Raw genomic sequence first — 24,673 nt, 5'->3', positions numbered from 1 at the left:
CAAAGCTTGCGAGCGTTGTCAAAAGTTAGGTGGGATAACTCGTAGGAATATGATGCCCCTCAACCCAATTTTAATTATCGAAATATTTGATTGTTGGGGAATAGATTTTATGGGCCCATTTCCTCCTTCATTCGGAAATTTGTACATCCTAGTAGCTGTAGATTATGTCTCCAAATGGATTGAGGCAATTCCTTGCAAACATAATGACCACAAAACTGTTCTAAAATTTTTAAAGGAAAACATTCTTTCTAAATTTGGAACACCTCGAGCCATCATCAGTGATGGGGGTTCAAACTTCTGTAATAAGCCCTTTGAGGCTTTAATGCGAAAATATGGGATCACCCATAAAATCGCCACCCCTTATCATCCACAAACAAGTGGACAAGTTGAAGTATCAAATCGATCAATTAAGAATATTCTGGAAAAAACGGTTAACCCAAATCGCAAAGACTGGTCCTTGCGTTTAACTGATGCACTTTGGGCTTATCGTACTGCTTATAAAACTCCGATTGGTATGTCTCCGTACCGTCTTATTTTTGGCAAACCTTGTCACTTGCCTGTGGAATTGGAGCATAGGGCATACTGGGCTATTAAGAGATTTAATTTTGATATGGATAAGGCTAGTTCACTACGCAAACTTCAACTTAATGAACTAGAGGAAATCAGGAAGGAAGCATATGAGAATGCTCGAATTTATAAGAACAAAATGAAAGTCTTTCATGATAGAAATATTATGAGAAAAACATTTGAGCCTTCCCAGAAAGTTTTATTGTATAATTCAAGACTTCATTTATTTCCAGGAAAATTGAGATCTAGATGGACCGGCCCATTTATAGTTAAAACTGTTTATCCGTATGGAACCGTTGAACTAGAGAATCCAAACACCGGTAATATTTTTAAAGTAAATGGCCAACGTTTGAAGTTATTTTTGGACAACTTTACCCCAGAGGTTGAATCGACCAATCTGGGAGACCCTGTTTATCAGGATTGATCTCTATATCTGCTAGAGATCCTCTGTTTGTACATAATTTTTCTTTCTTTCATATGACAATTGGTGAGCAACAGCAGTGTGCAGTCATTCTATCAGGTAAATTCTCACCTTTAGCCTTATTATACTTCATACAATCATATTTAATGCACTCATGTTGAAACATTGGGGACAATGTTGAATTTAAGTTGGGGGGAGAGATTACTATATTTTTCTATATATCATACCAATTGTCATATATTTCAAAAAAAAAAAAAAAATATTTAAACATATATGTTGTAGTCATTTAATTACCACTATATTTTTCAAAGAAATAAACATGTGCAGCTATTAAGGCAAGGAGCATTATGACTTATCAGAGACCTATTACTAGATCCCCACATAGGTATTCAATGACAATAGGAAGGCCTCAGGAGTTCACTTGTTTTACCTACTTGTTTGTTGATCTTATTTGCAAGAAAGTACGAGTGTCCTTATCCTAAAGTTCATGATTTGGTTCTCACATAAAGATTGAGTTTGAAATTCCCGGCTAGATCACCTGGGTGCCTTATGTTCTGACCTTGGTTGACCTATAGTCACAATACAGTCACGTTACATATGTATATATATATATATATATATATATATATATATATATATATATATAAAGAGAGAGAAATAATACAGTTTGTCTTCACTGAGTAACCGGGCCTCTTGCCTACAAAGCAGCGAGTGTTCGCGTAAAAAGGTGAAAATAACTGAAATAAGTGATTAGTCTGGCCTCGTGGCGTAGTCTGGTTCGAGTAATTAAGTCCGAGGGGTGTTTCACCTAATGCCTTGAGCCAACTGGATCAAGAGTCATTGACCCAAAGCTCGTTACATGGACCTTACTAGAGCCTAATGGAGTTGGACTGTTGTAGTCATTGTGTTAAAAAAAAAAAGAAAAAAAAAGAAAAAAAAAATAATAATATTTTAAACATGAGTGAGTTAGTTAAACTTAAACCAAGTGACATGTGGATGACTGGTTTGACTCCATTATTTTAGAACTCTGTGTACCTGGGATGTCTAGTTGGGATTGATAGCTTCATTTTTATATGCGAACCATTCTGGATAAATAACATGTGATATTCAGAAAATTTAGTGGATCGGGAGCTAACAAATGATAGTTAACACTTGTGAATTTGAGTAGTGCACCTAGAACTCAAGGGGTACCCAATTGTGGTGGAGGTATAGGTGTTCTGAGACGTCACATTTACATTTGCCTTAAGGGTTGCTATGTACTAAAGTATTTTCTAACTTAAAAACGATGTTTGTGGGTAACATCACTGCAAACCCTCACGAGACAACACTCGTCCACTAGGGTAACCTAGGGGTTTAACGGCTTGTTGCACGTGCTAAGTGCAATCGTCATGCTCTACGAAAGTGAGTATTTATTTTAATTCATGCATATTAATAAACAATACTTTTGCACTCTCATTTTATCATTTTTACACTAAATTGCTAGAGACTAGCAATAAGCTAGTTGGGGGGTGTGATGAGAGTACAAAAGTGAAATTTTCATATTATCTTAATTAGTATTATAGCTAATCTTTATTAATAAAATTAATTAATTAATGTTTTATTTGTGTCGGAGTGCATGTAATTCAAAAGACCCAAAAATGCTGGATTTTAGCGCAATGCCTGGTAGTTCGAGCTCAACGAATTCCCCAGTGACCGTGATGAGGCGACTCAACAGTTTCTAACATAAAATTTCCATCAATGAGCTGAAGCAAGTGATTTCCCAACATTTTCAAGTGTCCCTGTGCCGTCTCGAAAGTCCCAAAGCAATCCAATTGCTTCTCAAACCTAGTATCCGTTTGGTATCAACTTCCAAATGTTTAAGTCCTCCAACCAACCGTGGCAACATTCATTTTCCTCAGTATTGGAACAAACCCAGCACTCAGCTCTTCAATTCAAGCCACATCGCATCCATGGCTTTCGTCTCCCCTGTTTCAAGAACATTCAAGCCGTATTCAACATCCAATTTATTCCACGCGTCCCAGCCATGAAGAAGAGCATCCCAAGCGATTCGACTTCATCCAGCCGAGTCCTCCACTCCCTTTCCAGCAAATAAGTTCCAGCCATCTGAGGAGTCTTCTCAATCGCAGCTTCCAAACGTTCGTCATCTCCGAGCGTTTCTTCCCAGCAGCGTCCGTTCGCATCCCGCCTCAACAACCCCCCATCCGTTCCTGCAGCCGAAGAGTCCCAAGCATTCAAATCCCAGCAGCGTCCTTCTGTCTTCCCTTCAACATGCTGAAGGTGTCTATAAAAGAGGGGGAGAGCCATCCGGTGAAAGGGGGAAGCAGCCAACGAGAGAGCGGTCCGAGAGAAGGCAGCCGCACGGGTTCATTCCTACACAGCCGACGGGAGAGGAGAAATCAGCCGGCGAGGAAGGAGAGAACCATCCGGAGGAGGAAGAGGAGGAAGCGAGGGGAGGTCACGGAACCAAGGAAGCCAACTTCTTTCCCAGCCGAGCGAGAGAGGAGAAGAGGCCACGGACGGGAGAAGAAGAAGAGAAGATTCAAGGAAAACAGAGTGCTCTTTTTCCTTGAGAGAAGAAAGATAAAAAAAGGGGTTTATGTTTATTTTATTTATTTTATGCTAATCCATTTTATAAAATGTTCCCATTTCATATGAGTAGCTAAATCTTCTCTAGCTAAGGCTAGGGAAAAGCCTAGTATTTTCTTCATGTATTTCATTTAATCATCAATGGGATTTTAATGTTTTTGATTTAATTTATGGTGTAGGAAATTTATAAAAATTATTTCAAACTTATATATTTTCTTTGATTTGTTATTTCTCCCGGGTATAACAAATGCTTAGAAATCCCTGTAGTTTAAAATAGAATTACTGTAACGCTGCCCATAAAACTAAATCTATTTAACTGAGATAATAGATGATTTTAGGAAAAGCATGATGAAATGCTAGGCTGAATCCTGATGCCTTAGTTATATTTTGTCAATCCGAATATTATTTAGCCTTTAGTTTTTGTTCACTGTCAAATCCCTGTGGATTCGATCTCGGTCTCACCGAGAATATTACTTTGCTACACCCTATACTTGGGGTATCCTACGTTTAATTTCCCTTTTTAAAAGAGCAAGATTAAAAGCGTAGCAGTTTCGGATCTCCAAAATATCGCTAATATTAGTAGTTTCCAAGAATTGGTCGGACAAGACCTATTTGCTGATTCAAAATCATCTTTTCTGCAGGATTTCGAGAGCTGTGGATATTTACTTTAATACCTCATGGGCTTTATATGTAATATTCCAGTTTACTCGAATTTTTACAACGACGGCTTTCACACTATTGTCTTTTTTAAGGTCAATATACATTTTTTTGTTTTTCATTTTTTTCTTCTCTTTTTTTTTCTTTTTTTTTTTGATTGAGAAATGATAATGTATATATTGTGCACTTTTACTCCTGTGATGATTCCTCCATGTAGCAAGCAATTAGTCGACAATTCTCACACCAGTTGGTATGAGGTATCGGGCATCAAGACTCCCCTACGGACCTATGCTCGGGTTCCTCATCACAAGCCCGCTGACCTTTGACAATAGGTAGCCCTTTTCGATGTACCTGACTAAATCCACCAAATATTTTTTTTTTTGGATCAGAAAAGGATGGTTCATCAAGATTCGAGGTTGCTACCATATTCTCAACACAATGTCGAACCTATACCTTAGAAAATGCAGGCCAGATGTGTTGTGAAATTCAAAGCACTAATTAGCTTACAACTCACTAAAAGGAACTTAATAAAAAGAACTCACTTTGCACTACTTCCAACTAGTCATTGGGCTCTTAGATTTTATATACCTTGCGTGTTGTAATTTTTTGATTTTTTTTTTTAAAATTTCAAAAAATTTTAACTAATTTTTTTTTCATTATTTTTATAAAATTTCAAATGCTTAAAAATACCCCCAAACCTAAATCTAACATTGTCCTCAATGTTAAAGAAAAATTAAAGCAGTAAGAGGACAGAGGAGAAGTTACCTGACATGGGTAGGTAAATTGAAAATTGGGGCAAAATCTTCCAAACCTGCATGTTAGTAATTTATTGAATTTTTTTTATTATTATTTTTTTTATTATTTTTTTAATTAGAAGATATTTACATGTTGGGTTGCCTCCCAAGAGCGCTAAGTTTTATGTCTTCAGCCAGACAATTCCGATTTACTCATAATAGACAGGGTCGGTCAGAAGTGTCTCCTCGACTTCTGGACTCAGATACTCAAGGTATGGTTTTAAACGATGTCCATTGACTTGAAAAGACCTACTATCCTTGGTATTGCATATTACTACTGCACCATGTGGATGCACTTTCTCTACCGTGTATGGGCCAGTCCAGCGAGATTTAAGTTTTTCAGGGAATAGATGTAATCGAGAATCATACAAAAGAACTTTTTGTCCTTGGTGAAACTCTTTACGAGTAATCATTTTATCATGCATGATTTTCATGCGATTTTTGTACTTCTTAACACACTCGTAAGCATCGTTCCTAATTTCTTCAAGCTCGTCGAGCTGTAGCTTTCTATGTTCTCCTGCCTTGTCGAGATCGAAATTTAGGCGTTTAATTGCCCAATAGACCTTGTGTTCTAACTCGACAGGTAAATGGCAAGCCTTGCCATAGACAATCCTATATGGGGACATTCCAATTGGTGTTTTGTAGGCCGTTCGATATGCCCACAATGCATCCGTTAACCTAAGGGACCAATCCTTTCGTGATGGGTTGACAGTTTTTTCAAGGATGGTCTTGATTTCTCTATTGGAAATCTCAACTTGTCCACTTGTTTGTGGATGATATGGTGTACCGACCTTGTGGGTGATGTTGTACTTCCTAGCAAGGGCTTTAAAAATTCTATTGCAAAAATGTTTCCCCCCATCACTAATGATAGCACGAGGGGTGCCAAAGCGAGCGAAGACAGACTCCTTAAGAAACTTGATCACTACTTTGTGATCATTGGTCTTACACGCGATAGCCTCAATCCACTTAGATACATAGTCAACAGCTAGGAGTATGTACTGGTGCCCAAATGACATAGGAAAAGGACCCATAAAATCAATACCCCAAACATCAAAGATTTCTACAATTAAGATCGGGTTCAGGGGCATCTCATTTTTTCTTGAAATTTTTTCTAGTCTTTGACATCGGTCACATGCTTTACAATACTCGTGTGAGTCATGAAATAGTGTGGGCCAATAGAATCCGCACTGCAAAACCTTTGCAGCCGTCTTTTTACCACTGAAATGACCACCACAAGCGTGGTCATGACAAAAGAAAAGGACTTTCCTTTGTTCGTATTCAGGGATACACCGTCGGATGATCTAATCAGGGCAATATTTAAATAGGTATGGTTCATCCCAGAAATACCACTTCACATGAGCTAGAAAGCGAAATTGCTCCTGTTTGGTCCAAGAGCTGGGCATTTGTTCAGTAACGAGGTAGTTGACTATGTCAGCATACCATGGAACATTGGTATGGGAAATCATCATTAGTTGTTCATCCGAAAAAGTTTCGGATACAGGTAAGGATTCTGCAGATGACTCAACAATCAGTCTGGACAAGTGGTCAGCTACTACATTTTCAGATCCCTTTTTATCTCGAATTTCGAGATCAAATTCCTGGAGCAATAGGATCCAACGAATGAGCCTTGCCTTAGCATCCTTCTTTGTGAGAAGGTACTTAAGGGCGACATGATCGGAATAAACAAGAACCTTAGATCCTATCAGGTAGGGACGAAATTTATCTAGGGCAAAAACAACTGCCAACAATTCTTTTTCAGTGGTGGAATAGTTGAGTTGGGCGTCATTCAGAGTTTTGCTCGCATAATGAATAACATGGGGAAGCTTCTCTACTCGCTGACCTAAGACAGCACCTATGGCATAATCGGATGCATCACACATGATTTCAAAAGGACGACTCCAATCAGGACACCTTATGATGGGTGCTGAAGTCAATTCAGACTTCAGTCTTTCGAAAGCAGTTACACAAGTTGGTGAAAAATTGAAAACAGTATCTTTGGCCAACAAATCACATAAGGGTTTTGATATTTTGCTAAAATCCTTGATAAAACGACGGTAAAAACCCGCATGCCCTAAAAATGATCGAATTTCCCTAATAGTCTTAGGAGGTGGCAATTTAGCAATTAATTCTACTTTGGCCTTATCCACCTCAATTCCCCTTTGTGACACAATGTGTCCTAAAACAATTCCTGATTCTACCATGAAATGACACTTTTCCCAGTTAAGAACTAAGTTTTTATCTTTACAGCGTTCTACAACAAGTGTCAAGTGGTGCAGACATTCATCGAAATTGGATCCAAATACAGAAAAATCATCCATGAAAACTTCTAAAAATTTCTCCACCATGTCGGAGAAAATACTCATCATACACCGTTGGAATGTAGCTGGTGCATTGCATAGCCCAAAAGGCATGCGACGATAGGCATAAGTGCCATAAGGACAGGTGAATGTGGTTTTCTCTTGATCCTCACGTGCGATAGGGACTTGGTTATATCCAGAATAACCATCGAGGAAACAGTAATGGGAGTGGCCAGCTAGCCGTTCTAGCATTTGATCGATGAAGGGTAGAGGAAAGTGGTCTTTCCTAGTCATGGCATTAAGCTTCCTATAGTCGATGCATACTCGCCATCCCATTTGGACTCGAGTAGGGACTAACTCATTGTGATCATTTTTCACCACAGTGATGCCAGACTTTTTAGGTACGACTTGAACTGGGCTTACCCACTGACTATCAGAAATAGGATATATAATTCCTGCATCTAAAAGCTTGATGACCTCGGCTCGAACTACGTCCTTCATGATTGGATTAAGTCGCCTTTGTGGTTCTCTAGAAATTTTTGCATCTTCTTCTAGATGGATTTTATGTTGGACCACAGAAGGACTAATCCCCTTAATATCAGCTATAGACCAACCGATAGCTTCCTGATTCTTCTGAAGGATACTTAACAGCTTCTCTTCCTGTTCTTTAGTTAGATTCGATGCAATTATAACAGGTAAGGTCTTGTTTTCTCCAAGAAATGCATACTTCAAGTTTTCGGGAAGGTCTTTAAGTTCTAGTTGTGGAGGTTTGACATTGGATGACACTAGCTGAGATTCCGAAATAGGCAATGATTCAAACTTGGTGGCCCATCTGCTAGTATCCATCATAGGAATGGAATCTAACAATGTATTAACCTCTTGACTTGACTCACAATCTTGACCAAAATTAGCCAAAAATCTTTCTAATGGGTCAGAATAACTCGACTCTTCAAAAGAACTGCTAATCATATTCTCAATCATGTGAATTTCTTCCAAATCGTCCATCTCTGTTGACTGACTACTACTATGAAAAACATTGAGCTGGACAGTCATGTTCCCAAAGGCTAGAATCATTATTCCATTTCGGCAACTAATCACAGCATTTGAAGTGGCCAAAAATGGTCTACCTAGGATCACCGGGATGTGACTTTCTGGATTTTTTACTGGTTCAGTTTCAAGGACTACAAAATCCACAGGGTAGTAGAATTCATTAACTTTTACAATCACATCCTCCACAATTTCTTTGGGATACTTCACAGTCCTATCTGCTAATGACAAGGTAATGTTTGTGGGCTTTAATTCCCCCAAACCTAGTTCGGTGTAGACAGAATAGGGTAATAGGTTTACACTTACTCCTAAGTCTAATAGGGCTCTCCGAATGATGGTGTCTCCTATTTTAATTTCAACAGTGGGGCAACCGGGGTCCTTGTATTTTGGGGCAATCTGTTGTTGAATAAGAGATGAGGCTTGTGCCGCCATCACAGCTTGTCTAGGAATACTGGTTTTCCTTTTCACCGTGGTTAGGTCTTTTAAGAATTTTGTATAGGAGGGGATCTGTCTGATGGCATCTAGGAAGGGTAAATTTATTTGAACATTTTTAAAGACTTCCATGATTTCATCGTACTGAGATTTTTTCTTTGAGTCTTGTAGTCTACTAGGAAAGGGAGCCTTATGTGTGTAAGTTTCTATTGGTTTCTCCTCTATTTCTTGTGTTCCCTGTTCTTGTACCTTTTTCTGGGTGGGGTTTGGTTCATGTTTTTCTTCTTTTTCTTGCACAGAAAGTTGGACTTTGTTGTCCACTTGCTTGCCAGACCGTAAAGTGGTAATTGCTTGGACTTCATGGGTAGGGTTTCCATTAGAATCAATCTGAAACTGGCCTCTCGGCCCTTGATTCTGTTGCCTACTAGGGTTAGGTACTGGCTGACTGGGCAATTCACCTCTCTTCCTATCCCCTAGAGAGTTAGCTATTTGGCTCAGACTAACCTCAAGTTTTGCAATCGCTTGCGCATGAAATTGGTTAGTTTGTGTTTGAGCCATGTTGGTCTGTTGTTGCTGTTGGATGAAGTCTTGTTGCTGCTTCATCATATTAGCCATCATGGTTTCTAAAGTTGAAGATTGTTGTGGGGCAGGGGTATTGTAAGTAGGTACAGATGGAACCAAAGGTTGGTTCATTTGTGATGGACCTATCCTGGAAAAGTTCCTCTGAAAACCTGGTGGACCACCTTGATGCTGAATAGGTTCGTTCTGCTTATATGAGAAATTTGGGTGGAACCTATTATCAGGATGGTAAACTGGGCTGAACGAATTAGGAGTGGGCTTCTTGAAGGCACTATACGAATTTAGAGCATTTGCTTGCTCGACCTTTATGTTGGGTAAACTAGGACAACACTCCACTAGATGCTCAGAACTGTTACACAAGATACATAAACTATGTGACTCGTGATCCATTTTCATGATGGGATTTAACTCTTTATATGAACTCGAGCTAGTGGAAACAGTGAAAGCATCAAACTTTTTGCTTAAGCTATTCATTCCAGTCACCAGATTGGACATGACATTTTTGAGATCTGGGTCTGTTTTCATTTCATAATTACCTGATTTTCTAGACCCGAACTCATCTCTATTTACTTCCTCACCATAGCTACTCTAATTTTGGGCGTTTTCAGCTAAGTCAACAAGAAATTCATAGGCTTGATCTGGGGTTTGGTTCATGAACCTACCCTTGTGCATTGACTCAATCATGTTTCTATGTGCCGGAGGTAGTCCTTTATAAAAGAAGTGGACCAGATCAGCCTTATCAAGCCCATGGTGCGGGCACTTGACCAAAAGATCATGGAATCTTTCCCAAAGTTGGAAAAATTCCTCCTCAGATTTTCCTCTAAAAGTTCTTATGGCATCCTTAATTTTTTCAGTCTTTACCATAGGATAGAACTTAGCCATGAACTTCTTAGATAGTTGTTCCCATGATGTGATGGAATTTGAAGCAAGGGAATACAACCATGCAGCAGCACGATCCTCTAAAGTCATGGGAAACAACCTTAATTTAATACCCTCTTCATCTAAGTTTTGATTTCTAAACGTTTGACAGATTGTCAAAAATTTGTTTAAATGAATGTAGGGTTGTTCACTTTCAAACCCATAAAATTTGGGTAACATGTTTATTGTTGCAGCCCGAATCTCGAATTGGGCTGCATTATTAATTGGTAATACTATGCAAGTAGGGAAACTAGCAGATGCGGGTGCAAACAATTCATTCAGGGTTCTAATATGTTCACCCATTGTAGAGATCGACGGTTAGTTTACAGTTCGCAGGTTGTGATGAAAAGTTCTATCAATCTCAGGATCAAATGGGGTTAACTTATCCCTTAATGACCTTCTACCATGCATACATTATCACAACTTAATTAGACTCGACTCCTAAAATGAACGAAATCCTAAAAGATAAGAAGAAGGGCTAGACCAAGATGACCACAATCAACACCACACAATGGATTGGCTCTTTAATCTTGAGGTTAAAGAAGGTTTGGTAGCTTTTAATCTAGTTGCACAGAGATTTATCAGGTTAAAAAAGTTCCTAAAATTCTCTCCTAGATTAGACAGCCCCTAATCTCCCTTTTAGATTAAGCTTGAGCTTACCAGTTAAGCGATCCAGTAACCAGTGACCAGAAAAGTCCCGGGGTGTGTGGTGGTGCCAGAAGGGATACACCGATACCACAATACCCGTAACAGTTCTCACTGTTGTAAAACTTTCTTAGACATCACCAATTACTAAATCCTCACTGGAGTGGCTTTCAGCCGCTTCTTTCCAAGAGCCTAATTGAGCTCGAAAACCCTAAGGCCAACGTCTAATTTGATTTTAATTTAATTTGGCTTAGGATATGTTGCAAGGTGGTGATTTTTGGGCTAAGGACAGGTAATGACTTTCCGACCTTATCTTTTTAATGGGTTTTGCCCTTAAATTATTTTATGCAAATGCTTAATACTAAATGCAGCAAATAATCAATATTTTTTTTTTAAAGTTTATGCAATGTCATTAGGTTGTACTGATTAAATGAGCAAGCAATTTTTTTTTACTATTTTTTTTAATAATTTTTTTTATTTTTTTTTAATTTTTATATAGCAATAACTTGAATGTAAACTAAACACAATTCTTATGTGTCAGTCAATCTCCGAATGCCCGTTGAATAAGCTCTGGAGATTACTCCGTGAGGAGCCCCAATAGAGGTATGATCACCTCGGAGGATTGCACCCTATCAATTACTAGCAAAAATAATATTTTTTTTATTCTTTTTGATTTAATTAATTTTTTTTAACTTTTTTTTTAAATTTAAATTTCAAATTTCGAATCACAGAATTCAAATTTTGAATTTAAATTTTTGAATTTTTGAATTTTGGAAATTTTTTCAATTTTTTTTAATTATCTTTTTTTTTTGAATTTTAAATTTTTTATTTACATTTTTTTAAAAAAAACTTTAAATTTCGAATTTCAAATTTCAGAATTTTATAACTACGAAATTATTAACTAAAAATTATCAAAATAAGGAAAATTAATAAAAGTAAAAATAAAAAAAAACTTACTACCGGAGTGCGTTCACTCCGGACATCCAAAATCCGATTTGATCTTCGTGATCGTTCTTGCTTCTCGATTTGCCTCCCCGGCAACGGCGCCAAAATTCTGTTCGTCCGATTCCTGCCTACCTAAAAATACGCTAGACAGATCGTTGTTAGAACCGACGAACAAAAGTTGAATTTAAATTCTACTCTTACCTTTCCACCTCGAAGAATAGCGGTTGTAAGAGGTCGATCCATAGGGAGGCGATTGGAGTTGCATAAAAATTAAAATGTTCACTCGGATTTAAAATCGATTTTTGAATGATAGAAGAAAAACATTATTTTGAGGATGTTGATGGATTCTCTAGTCTACCGGAGAATGTTTTTTAATTGAAATTAACTAAAAGACAGGTATTTAAATTCGAAAAGCATTTATTTTATTAATCAAAGAAGAGTTTTGGCATAAATTAAAATGGATGAAAATAAGAAGATTGAAGCGAACACAAATTGCATGAAGGAAGATTTAATTGTATTGCATAAAAAGAAAAATTACAGAAGTTGAAGAGCGAAACTTGAAAATACAGAAATTAAAAACAATAGAAATTAAAGCTTTAACATAAATTGGATGAAAATAGTGCTAGGAAAATTGCAGACTGGAATATAGATTGCATAAAATAAATTTATAGATTGCATAAAAGGACAAGTGCTTACAAGAGTAAGAAAGAAAAGAAAAATATAAAAAATAAAATAAAATATAAAGAACAAGGAACAAGTAACTCGGTTAAACACTTAAACAAAAGAAGAAAAAAAACATTAAAATAGAATTTCTTTCTTTCTTCTTCTCGGAAAACAGGGCCTCCCCTGTTTTTTTTTTCTTTCTTTGTGGACCGAAGTAGCCGAGCCTTCTTCTTCCTTGGACCCGCCGACCACCAGCCTTGGACCCGCCGGCCACTCGCCTCCGAGCTCCCACCCTCCTCCTTCCTATTTTTTATTCTTTCTTTTCACAAAACAGAGCCATCTCCCCTGTTTGATTTTCTTTTTGATTTTCTTTCTTCTCTCCCAAACCGAGCCCTCTCTCCTGTTCTTCTCTTTTCTGTGGACCCGCCGGCCCCCTTCTTCTTCCTCCTCCTCAACAGCCGAGCACCACCTCCTTTTATAGCTCGCCCCCACCTTGAAGCTGGCTTGAGAATCAAAACGGTGGCGGGATCACGGACGCGTCATGGACAACGGACGAGGCTGAAACGCCGGGATTAGCATCCGCATCATGGGCGGAAGCAGAGGCAGAGGGGGGTCTTGAATCCGGAAGGGAGAAGCGGGGATTTCTCGGAGGAAGGCGTGGAAGCTTGATCCGTGGCGTGTGGGGGAGAATCACGGGCGGACATCTCGAATGGCCGGATCCTTGGACGCGGACGCGGGAGCTTGATCCGTGGAGGGGGTGATTCACGGATGGCTGAATCACGGGCGGAAGGAGAGGGCAGACTGCCGGTGATGCGTGGAATGAAGTTGGGACGTTGCGGATGGAAGGAGCTTGACGCTGATCGTGGGATGCTGGAGATGTGGGCGTTGCGATGCGGACAACCAGTTGGAAGAAGCTGCTTCGAACGGGCGCCTGGGAGGAGGCGTGGATCACGGACGCGACGTCGGAGGCTTGGAGATCGCTCGGGATCATTTGGAGGCTGATCCGGCTGGAAGCTGGGATTTGAGAGGAGCTTGGATCACGCTGCAGTCGGACGGGGGCGGATGCTTCACGGGCATGGGAGGTTGAGCCGATCACGAGATCCTTGGAGCTGAAAAGATGGACGGCTGCGATGGTGCCGTGATCCGTGGGATGCTAGGAGGACTCGTTGAAGATGCGGACGGAGTGGATTTATTTGGGATGTTGATGATTAGCTGGGCGGATGGCTGAGAAGGAAATGATCGCGGGGCCTTGATGTGGGACTGATTTGGAAGGTGATCTGATGGACGGCGTGGGATTTCATGCTTGCATGGCAGCTGGAAAATTTGTTGAGCTCGGGTTGTCGAGCATTGGGCTCAAACCCAATGTTATTGGGTCTCTTAGATTCCTTGCACTCAAACACAAATACAATGTTAATTCATTAATTTTATCATTAAAAATTAATTATAATACTAATTAAGGTGGTACGATGATTGCACTTTTGTGCTCTCATCACCAGCTTCGGAGAATAAATGCTCCATTGGTCGGATTCACCGGAAATTCGGTCCGGTTGAGGGTGAGGTCGGTCTTCTTGTCACGGTCGGGCTCGCTCCCCGAGAAAACACTGTGAAGATGGATTTCCTTGTGGTCCGTCTGCCCTCGGCCTACAACGCCATTCTCGGACGACCAGGGCTTAATGCCCTCCGGGCTGTTGTCTCGACTTATCACCTGCTCATGCGGTTCTCCACCGACCAAGGAGTGGGCGAAGTTCGTGGGGACCAGTCAATAGCTAAGCGGTGCTATATGGCAACCCACAAAACAAAGCAACCGGCTAAAGCACCAAGCCAAGAGGAGCAAACAGCTGAGGTGCCAACCCAAGTATCAGGTCAGGCGCTGCCCATCGAAACCTTGAAGGTGCGGGACAACTCCCGAAAAGAACAGGTAGAGCCTGGTGAGCTTCTTACCCAGATTCCTTTACAAGAAAATTGTCCAGAGCTAACCGTGCAGGTCGGCTTCGGCCTGAGCTCCCTCGAAAGAGACCGCCTGATCGAGTTCCTTCGGTCCAACATGGACGTCTTCGCCTGGTCGCCCTCGACATGCCGGGAATCGACCCTGAGGTCATGGTTCACCAACTTCAGGTGAAGCCGACCTGCAGGCCCGTGCGGCAGAAGAAACGGAGCTCCGCCCCAGAATGACAACGAGCAGCGGTCGAGAAAGTGGACAAACTTCTCGAGGCCGGCTTCATCCGAGAGGTCTCCTATCCAGATTGGCTCGTCAACGTGGTCCTCGTGAAGAAATCCAATGGAAAGTGGCGCATGTGCATGGACTACACCGACTTGAATAAAGCCTGCCCAAAGGACAGCTTTCCACTTCCTAGCATCGACCAGCTTGTGGACCCCACATCGGGACACCAGTTGCTGACATTCATGGACGCCTTCTCGGGATACAATCAAATCCGAATGGCGCCAGAAAATGAGGAGAAGATGGCCTTCATCACCGACCGGGGCACTTACTGCTACAAAGTGATGCCTTTCGGGTTGAAAAATGCCGGAGCAACATATCAAAGACTGGTCAGCCAAATCTTCAAAAATCAAATAGGCTAAAACATGGAGGTCTATGTGGACGACATGCTGGTAAAGAGCCGAACAACGGAGGACCATGTAGCTGACCTCAATGAGACATTCTCCACACTTAGAAAGTATCGGATGAAGCTCAACTCTACTAAGTGCGCATTCGGAGTCACCTCGGACAAATTTCTTGGCTTCGTAATCACCCAGCGTGGAATCGAAGCAAATCCTAAGAAGATCCGAGCACTGCAAGAGATGGTGCCACCAAAGACGGTCAAGAAGGTACAGCGGCTCATAAGGCGGGTCGTAGCTCTGGGAAGATTTATCTCCAGGTCGATCGAGCGGTGCCTCCCATTCTTTAAAATTCTCAAGCGATCGAAAGACTTCTTATAGTCGGAGGAATGCCAGCAAGCTTTTGAAGAGCTTAGGCACCTTCTTGCTTCTCCGCCACTACTCACCAAACCTCAGCAGGATGAGCTCCTCTATTTGTACCTGGCCGTCTCTCCGGTTGTGGTAAGCTCGGTCCTGGTCCGAGAAGAGAACAAGCTCCAAAGATGAGTGTACTACACCAGTCGGGTCCTGAGGGATACTGAGACAAGATATTCTAAACTGGAGAAAACAATCTTTGCTCTGGTCATCTTGGCTCGGAGGCTCCGACCCTATTTTCAGGCCCATACTGTGGCCATACTGATCGACCAGCCTATGAAGCAAATTCTGCAGCGGTCGGATCGCGCCGGGAGGATCGTGAAGTAGGCAATTGAGCTCGGAGAGTTCGACCTTGAATACCGTCCGAGGCCAGCAATCAAAGCCTAGGCGCTCGCTGACTTCATTGTGGAGTGCACCCTGCCGGATGATTCTAAGCTCGCACCCACACCAGCGGAGGAGACCCCGAGGCAACCATGGACTCTATATGTGGACGGCTCCTCGACCTCGGGGGGGAGCGGAGCAGGCCTCATTCTCACCAGCCCGGACGGGGTGGTCGCATATCAGGCTTTACACCTCGAATTTCCCACCTTGAACAATGTGGCAGAATACGAGGCGCTCATCGCCGGGCTCAAACTGGCGAAGGAGCTGAAAGTGGAGGACCTAAAAGTCTTCAGCGACTCCCAACTAGTCGTGAGCCAGATCCTGAGGAACTTTGAAGCAAGAGAGCCATCGATGCAAAGATATCTTCAAAAGGTGCGAGACCTCACATCCATCCTGGGCTCCTTCAATATCCAGCACATCCCCAGAATAGAGAACCTAAGGGTAGACCAACTATCGAAGCTGGCGACCTCCCGCATGAGCGAGCTTCCTAAGGCAACAATGCTCGAATATCTCCAAATGCCCAGCACGGAAGAGCCTGAGCCGACCCTCTGCATCGACACTGAGCCGAGCTGGATGGACGAGCTCATCAGTTATCTACAAAATGAAGCCCTTCCCAATGATGAGCTTGAGGCTCGCCGAATCAGGCATCAAGCCTTCCGATATATATTATATGAGGGCAAGATCTACCGAAAATCTTTCGCCTCTCCTCTCCTCAGATGCCTCCGCCCGTCAGAGACAGACTATGCTATACGAGAGGTTCATGAAGGGATATGCGGGAACCATCTGGGAGGCCGAGCACTAGCCCATAAAATCTTGCGCCAAGGTACTATTGGCCCACACTTCAAAAGGACGCAACGGACTTCGTCTGAAGGTACGATCGATGCCAGCGGAATGCCAACATCCAGTGCCGACCCTCGGCCCCGCTGACCTCGATCAGTGCCCCCTGGCCATTCGCCCAATGGAGGATCTGTTAGAAGTATGCCCTAGAAGCCAATTTGGCTAACGCATTATTTAGTTCTAGGGCATAAATTTGTACTTAACCTAATTATGAATTTATTAAGTTGGGCATTCTTTTTATTTATGTTCTTATGTGTCCATGAATCGTCCAAGAAATTAATAAGATGATGATGCATATTTTCAAGAGTTGAGAATTTGAGGCATGTGTCATTGGTGATTAATTCCTGAATTGCTCCTGATCGATGGATCATCACGAGGACGGTGATCGATCCGCTGAGATTAGTGCACAGATCGCTTTCTTTGATGGACGAGTCTTGAGTCCATAGTGTGGGGACACTGGAGTGATTGTGCAAGTGCTTGTTAGAAAACAAGGGTACTGAGCATGACGATAGCAAGTAGTCACTTGGATGTCTATCCACTCGTCAGTGACATACTTGATGCTGCAGTTGTATGACTGTTCCTTTGACCTGCGATGTCTCGGCTATTCACATTAAGGTTGCTGTAGTTTGACGAGCACATAAACATGGGCCCTATCCATTTGGGTTCTTGTGGTGCAGATTGGCTGCAGTAGGTTCATTGTAGGAGTAGGGATGCATCTAGATGGAATCTATCGACCTTGATAGATTAGGAGAGATCTTATGTGATTTATGAGACTGAGTTCGTAAATCCTTGGCCAAGGTAGCTTTTGGAAAAATAGTTTTCCAATCTCGAACTAAAGTCGAATAAATTTTACATATGACAGATGAAGGGGTTTGACGAGTTATCCATAACCTCCATCCTGTCGGAATCCACGATAGAGGGACTGTATCATACACTAACTACACCTAGAGGTTCATCATTCCATTCTGCTGGGTTGCCACTACATGCTGCTAGGTGTCATTGGTGAATTGTGAGACTCAAAGGCATTCACTTGGTGATCAGTGAACCCAAATGAGAAGAGTTGGAATTGTTCCAACCCATAAGAAGGAGTTTCAATGATATTATGATAGGGATCATAATATATCTCACTACCAGACAGAATAGAACCTATGGGGTTACACACAATAGAGGTATTAACCGATCCGATGGTTTAGTTGTGATTTGGAATCACAATAGTTCATGATTATCAATTTGATTGATAATTAATTAACCCACTAAGAGTTAGTGAGTTGAAGAAGGAGTAATTGCAATTAGATTGCAATTTAATTGAATCAATTGGACTTAATTAATTGGGCTTGATCTTATTAAATAAGAGTCCTACTTGGAGTAGGACTCACTACAAGAAAATACACTTTCAGCGACTAAGATTCTAGTCGCCGAATAACCATATTTGGTCGCCGAAACCTTTTCGCGACTAGCATACCCTTCGTCGCCGAACCCTAGTCACTGAAAGGTTTTAGCGACCAATATTGTGTGGTCACCTAAGGTACACCAACAACGACCAACATTTGGTTGCCGAAGAAAATTATCAGCGACCAAATCTGTTGTCGCTAATTTCAACGCCGACCAAATAGTTGGTCGTGGAAGGTTTGTCTTCCGCTACCAAAAAAATGGTCACTGAATGTCTATCTTCCCCCACCAATAGTTTGGTTGCAGAATGTATTGGAATGCATTGGCAACAAACATTTTTTGATGGCAAAAAGTATTAACCTGTATTTAATTAACAATTCAAATTATAAGCTTAATATTTATTTTTGGGCTCATTCCAAATCCTGTACAAACAACACAGCCTATCCAATATCCATATTGCACAATACATTTGCTCATCCAAATAGAAGTATACACAATGTTGGAGAATCCATAATTATTCATTATAAATATCATCATCTATAAGTCTAAAGTCAAGCATACCTATTAACCATACATCAAAATGTTTCATCCATACCATATGTTAAGGTGATAATCATCACCAAACACATCAAAATGTAAAGTAAAAATTCCAAAATATCTGATGTTGCTATTCATCCAAACAACCATCATGTAGACAAAAATATTCTTATACCAAAAACTAGATTCTGCTTGTAGACAACTCCACCATGATCATCCGAACAAAAGCTATCCATATACCAGAAACTAGATTTTACATGCTCATAACTCCACCATGTATCTGAGAAAGCAAAAAAGAATACACAATCAATAACCACATGTGAATAATAATAAACTAAAATTCAAGTATAAGTTCACAATGACATTTCGTTTAATTTGGTCCAAATCTCTAAATAACCTACGTAATATAAATGAGAATACATACCAACGAGTATTTGTACAACCAGTTGAATACATGGCCCCATCATGATGGATAGATGACTTGTGCATTTGAGTCTTTCCCTTTAAGAACTCTGTCACCAAACTTGTAAGATGTGCAATTTGCTTCTGTTCTTCCTCTCGCTCTTTCTTTTCCTCCGAACGCTCTCTCCTCTCTTGCTCCAATTGCCTCCGCAGCTCCTCATGCTCTATCTCACGCTCCAACTTCATCTCCTCCATCTCAGCTTTAAGTTTCTGCAACTCTCCAACATGGTCTTGTGACACACGACTAGGTGTGGAAGAAGATGAAGAGGGCTTCGGCCCATCCCCAAATCCAAGAATGTATCTCTTCCTTTTTCCAAGTGTCTGCCTAGACATCTCCTCTGATGTTAATTGCACACCGGACTGGGAAGATTCTTCTCGCAAGCTTAACATCTTTGACTGTCAATGCAAAGGTAACAACAGAATTAAATGTATATAACCTTGCAAAAGTAGAAACTGATTTAAATGATTATTGAGATTTTAAATACCTACATGTTTCACGGCGCAAATAGGATCAATCCACTCTTTGTTCTTCTTGGTATGCGTTTTCTTATAGAATTCTGAAAATTCAAGATTTTCAGAACTATTAAACTCCGGCTGCAAAGTGTAATTTAGATTAGCATATAGCCACTACATAATAAGAAAACTAAAATAACTGACAGATCTACTTGCATAAAATGATTTCAAAAATATACTTGCAGCAAACTAGAATAAAACATATTACCTGTATAGTCATTGTTGCAACAAATGACCGAGATCCTGAACAATGATTATACTCAAGCTTTTTCCTATTCTTTTTGCCAGCTTTTGATCTCATCTTCAAAAAAATACAAATTAAAAATCTAAAGAAAACATTATGATCAAATATTTTACTTATAAACTCTGAAGCACTAAATATGTAAGTTACCTTGTGTTCTTTGCTTTTTCACACATCGTCAATTAAGTGGCACCAATCCTCTTGAGTCACATGTTCGTATGGATGACTATAAGGATCCACATGTAAGACGTTCTTAAGATGCTTGTAATGCAATTTCATATTATGCCTCCAATTTCTGTGAATATTGTAGTAATATTGTAGACAACTTGCTGAGCTACTAGATTGCCATGATAATCATCCGAGATTTTAAACTTGTCCTAAAAACATAAGTAAAATCATTATGTAGTATGATCAATGCAACTATTACAAGTACCTAAAAAAATATTGTGCAATAAATAATTACAAGGACAGATTGTATGATAGCAGATTGAGTAGCCTCGTCTACATGCCGCCACGTCGCTAGATAGATCATTAGAGAAATATATCATGGCTCTAAATCTAGATATGTATCACTGTCACTATCAATGTCTTCTTCTTCATCGCTAGGCTCCTCCATTACTTCATCGACACTCCCCCCGGCTTGATCTCGCCCACGGCACTGCAAAATGACCTCCTCTTGAATAATTTCAGCATCAATATCATATCTGCGCAAATCCATTGTGGTTGGTTCTTCAATGGAAATTGGTTCAACGTCATTGGTTTCATCTTGTTGGAACACATGATTGAGAACAATGGTTTCTTCAACATCATTGGGTTCTAAATCACTCATTTGTGGCACATCCCATATACCTTGATGCTTGAATCTTTGGACAACTTTCCAATTGCCACGTCTCTTTGTAGTGTCATTAATATAGAATACTTGCTGCACTTGACTCGGTAGTACAAAAGAATCATCTTTGTAGCACCAACTTCTTGTATCAATGCTAGTGCAATGCGCATCAATGCAGAAAGTTTTTTTACTTCCAGTGTTGAACCATTCGCATTGGAACAAGACGACTCGTTGTCCGAACATATATGTTAATTCCCAAACTTTGCACAAGTAACCGTAGAAGTCAATCGGTTGCCCTTCGTGGTCTACTTCAACAACTAATCCACTATTCTGGCTTTTACGGCGGTTGTCACGTTCGATGGTATGGAATCGGACACCATTAGAAAAGCACCCTGAATATATGTTGACTATCGGACGAGGACCGTTGGCCAATGACCATAATTCATCAGTAGCTTCCGGTGATCGCTGGTTTCGAAGTTGAGTCATCTATAACAAAAAAGTGACATAATATGTTACTTCACTTTCAAATACAAGGATAACTCAAGGTGCCTACATGTTAATTAATTTTGCTTACGCGATCTTTGAACCACTTGAAAAATTCTTTACGTTGTCTGTTTGTGATGTCAACTTCACTCTCACCTTGTATGTAGTTCTTGTGTTCCCTATTCAACATTCCGTAACGTATAAGTAACATATAAGTCTAAAACAACTAAATATATAATAGCTGAACCTTAATAAGCAAGTTAAAAAAACATACTCTCGATATTGATCCACTTCTGAACTATTGTATAAGACAAACCATTCAGCCATCTCGAGTTCATTGATCGACACATCAGGTCCCCTTCGGATTAACCCAAATGGTCGGGCACTTTGAGTGAAGACTGCTAACCCCGTGCCATGATCACCACTGTCATCATTCCTTTCTTCTCTGTTAAACACTGTTTCGATTCCATCGAGGTACATTGAGCAAAATGTTGTACTCTCTTTAGAAATATAAGCCTCAGTGATAGAACCTTCTGGGTGAGCTCGGTTGGCAACAAATCCTTTTAGAACTCCGAGTAACCTACGATAAATTATAGCTCAATGCTAATTGAAAAATTCTTACATATACAATAATATACATGATTACTATTCCTATTATACGGTTGCAAACAATTACCTTTCAATTGGATACATCCATCGATATTGCACTGGCCCTCCAAGAATAACCTCGCGAGGCAAGTGAATAGCTAGATGAACCATGACATCAAAGAAGGCAGGAGAGAAAATCTTCTCAAGCTTGCAAAGAATAAGAACAATTTGGTCCTCTAATTTTTTCAAATCAGCTATTTTTAATGCCTTGGAGCACAATTGCTCAAAGAAATTGCCTAACTGAAATAATGCAGTATTAAGTTCTTTGTTGAGGTACCCACGCATTCCAACTGGAAGAAGGCGTTGCAAAAGAATATGATAGTCATGACTTTTCAGACCCGATAATTTACCACCTTAAGTACTTACACAGCTAGAGATGTTTGCCGCATAGCCATCTGGAAACTTAATCGATTTTAAAAAATCACAAAACCCTTGTCTCTCTTGCAGGGACAATGTGTACAATGCTGGAGGCTTCTCATAAGATCAGTTCGTCCGCTTTTTTAGGTGTAACTCCTTCCGTATACCCATATCTGCCAAATCCATGCGTGCTTTTTCTGTATCCTTGCATTTCCCATCAACGCCCAGTAATGTCCCAACAATATTTTCTGCAATGTTCTTTTCTATGTGCATGACATCCAAGTTGTGGCGCAGCTTGAGTGTTTTCCAATAAGGAAGATCAAACAAAATACTTTTCTTGGCCCAAATCGTGTCATCATCTTTGCCCCTTTTTTTTTCTTATTAATGCTTGGATGCTTGCCCAACGGCTTGTATGTCCCTGAATTAATTTGCTCCAAGATCTCTTCTCCCGTGAACTCTCGTGGCCTTGACCTGTCCTCACTTTTACCATTAAAGAGCTTGCTCTTTCGCCATATGTGGTTCTCAGGCAAGAAACGCCTTGCACCGATATAGCCAATCTTACTCCTCAAACGTTCTAATGAAGCATCTTCGTTACAAATGGGACAAGCCAAATAACCTTTTGTTGGCCATCCAGACATGTTACTATATGCAGAAAAGTCATTAATGGTCCACATGAGAGCAGCACGCACTCTAAATGTACTTCCACTAGAGGCATCATAAGTTTGCACGCCATCCTTCCAAAGCTCTTTCAACTCATCAATTAATGGCCTCAAGTAAACATCTATTTCTTTACCGGGAGCCGTTTTTCCGGGAATAAGCAATGACAGCATACAAAATTGCTCTTTCATACACTTCCAAGGTGGAAGATTATAAGGCATCACAATAACGGGCCACATACTGTACGATGTGCTCATATTTCCAAAAGGATTGAAACCATCGGTGGCTAGCCCAAACCTCACATTCCGCGGATCCTTGGAAAACTCTAGATGTTGCCGATCAAAGTTCTTCCATTCCTCCCCATCAGCCGGATGTCTTGATGTTTCGTCATCCACTCGCTTCTCCTTGTGCCATCTGATATCTACAGCTATTTTCGGGGACAAAAATAAACGCTTCAATCTCGGTGTCAGGGGAAAGTACCGCAAAATTTTATGAGGGATTTTCTTACCGTTACCATCATTCAGCTTATATCTAGGTTTATCACATATAGGGCATTTCTCCAGGTTCGCATTCTCCTTCTAAAAAAGAGCACAATCATATTTGCATACATGAATTAGCACATATCCAAACCCAAATCTCGTAAAAATTTCTTGACTTCATAAAGGATCATGGAACAGACTTATCACACTCCGGTAGAATTTCCTTGTATACCTTCATGTTCATGTCAAAAGAGAAATTGCTCCACTGGTTGTACACCTTAATATGAAGCATCTTAATAACGAATAATAATACTGTAAAAGTTTTGCAACCAGGATAAACGGGTCGTTGAGCATCATCGAACAACTTATCAAAATTCTGTGCATCCTCCCTCCCCAAGTTATTAGGCAATTCATCAATATTGTCATTCATGAAAGCGCCCATGTAAACAGCTTCCAGCATATTAGACAATTCGTCCCTATCATCGGTGCCATCCCCAGCCATTCTATCCTCAACACCTCCACCATTGTCACAGTTAGTATCATTTGAAACACAAGATTGATGCACGTGAACAGATTCTCCATGTTGCACCCAAGTCTTGTAAGAAGGCGAGATTTCTTTCAACATCAAATGAATCTTGACAACTTGAATGCTTTGTTTTTGTCATTCATGCACTCGACACAAGGACACCAAATATCATTTGCTGAGCCTAAATTTGCCACCACAAATTCAATAAAGGACTTCACCCCTTCTCTATATTCTTTACTCTTCATTCTATTTTTTATTGTCATCCAACTCTTGTCCATTTTGACTGACCTACAAAGTACTTCATCAAGTTAGATTGATTAGTTTATAGATTTATTTTTGTACCCTGCAAAAAAAACTTGCAGCAGAAAACCAGGGGCGGCCCAATACATTTGGGGGCCTAAGACAAATTCAGTGAATGAGGCCTTTTCTTTTTTTTATTATTATAATAATAATAAATTTTAATAAGTATAAAATAGTTAAAAAAATGATATGAAAATAGAAAGCTGTCAAGTATACTATTTCAACAAAGATGCATGAATCTAACAAAGATAGACAAGAAGCCTCTTCAGTTTAATATAATCCTTGAATAGAAGAATGGAAAAATAATTAGTTTAAAAGAAATCCCATCCCACCATCTCCCATCTCCCATCTCCCCTTCGATACCCAAGCTACATCACAGACGACAGCCATCCAACCCAAACAATTAAAAGAATCTCCACCCTCTAAGAAGTCCATCTCTAATCCCCCTGACTTTCTTCTCGATGGCCCATCTGGATCAGGAGTAACGTGAGGGAAGGAAAACCAAGACCAAAA

General features: G+C 40.4%; 1 long non-coding RNA gene and 1 pseudogene across 1 annotated transcript; both read right to left on the bottom strand.

The window, feature by feature from the left end:
- Positions 1–18,627: 18,627 nt before the first annotated feature.
- On the bottom strand, positions 18,628–19,795 carry LOC149752993 (uncharacterized). The gene is made up of 3 exons (XR_016396080.1): positions 19,617–19,795; positions 19,090–19,523; positions 18,628–18,945 (listed from the first exon to the last, which is right to left on the bottom strand). It is a non-coding gene; the product is annotated as an uncharacterized LOC149752993 (long non-coding RNA).
- Positions 19,796–21,079: 1,284 nt separating this feature from the next.
- On the bottom strand, positions 21,080–23,959 carry LOC148702696 (uncharacterized; annotated as a pseudogene).
- Between the last annotated feature and the right edge of the window lie 714 nt (positions 23,960–24,673).

Source organism: Phoenix dactylifera, chromosome 8 (genome assembly GCF_051530095.1).
Source record: "Phoenix dactylifera cultivar Ajwa chromosome 8, Ajwa_hap1_PhDact_Kaust_v1.1, whole genome shotgun sequence".
Lineage (NCBI taxonomy): Eukaryota > Viridiplantae > Streptophyta > Magnoliopsida > Arecales > Arecaceae > Phoenix > Phoenix dactylifera.
The sequence above is the reverse complement of the archived record's forward strand: the minus strand, read 5'-3'. Positions and strand labels throughout refer to the sequence as shown.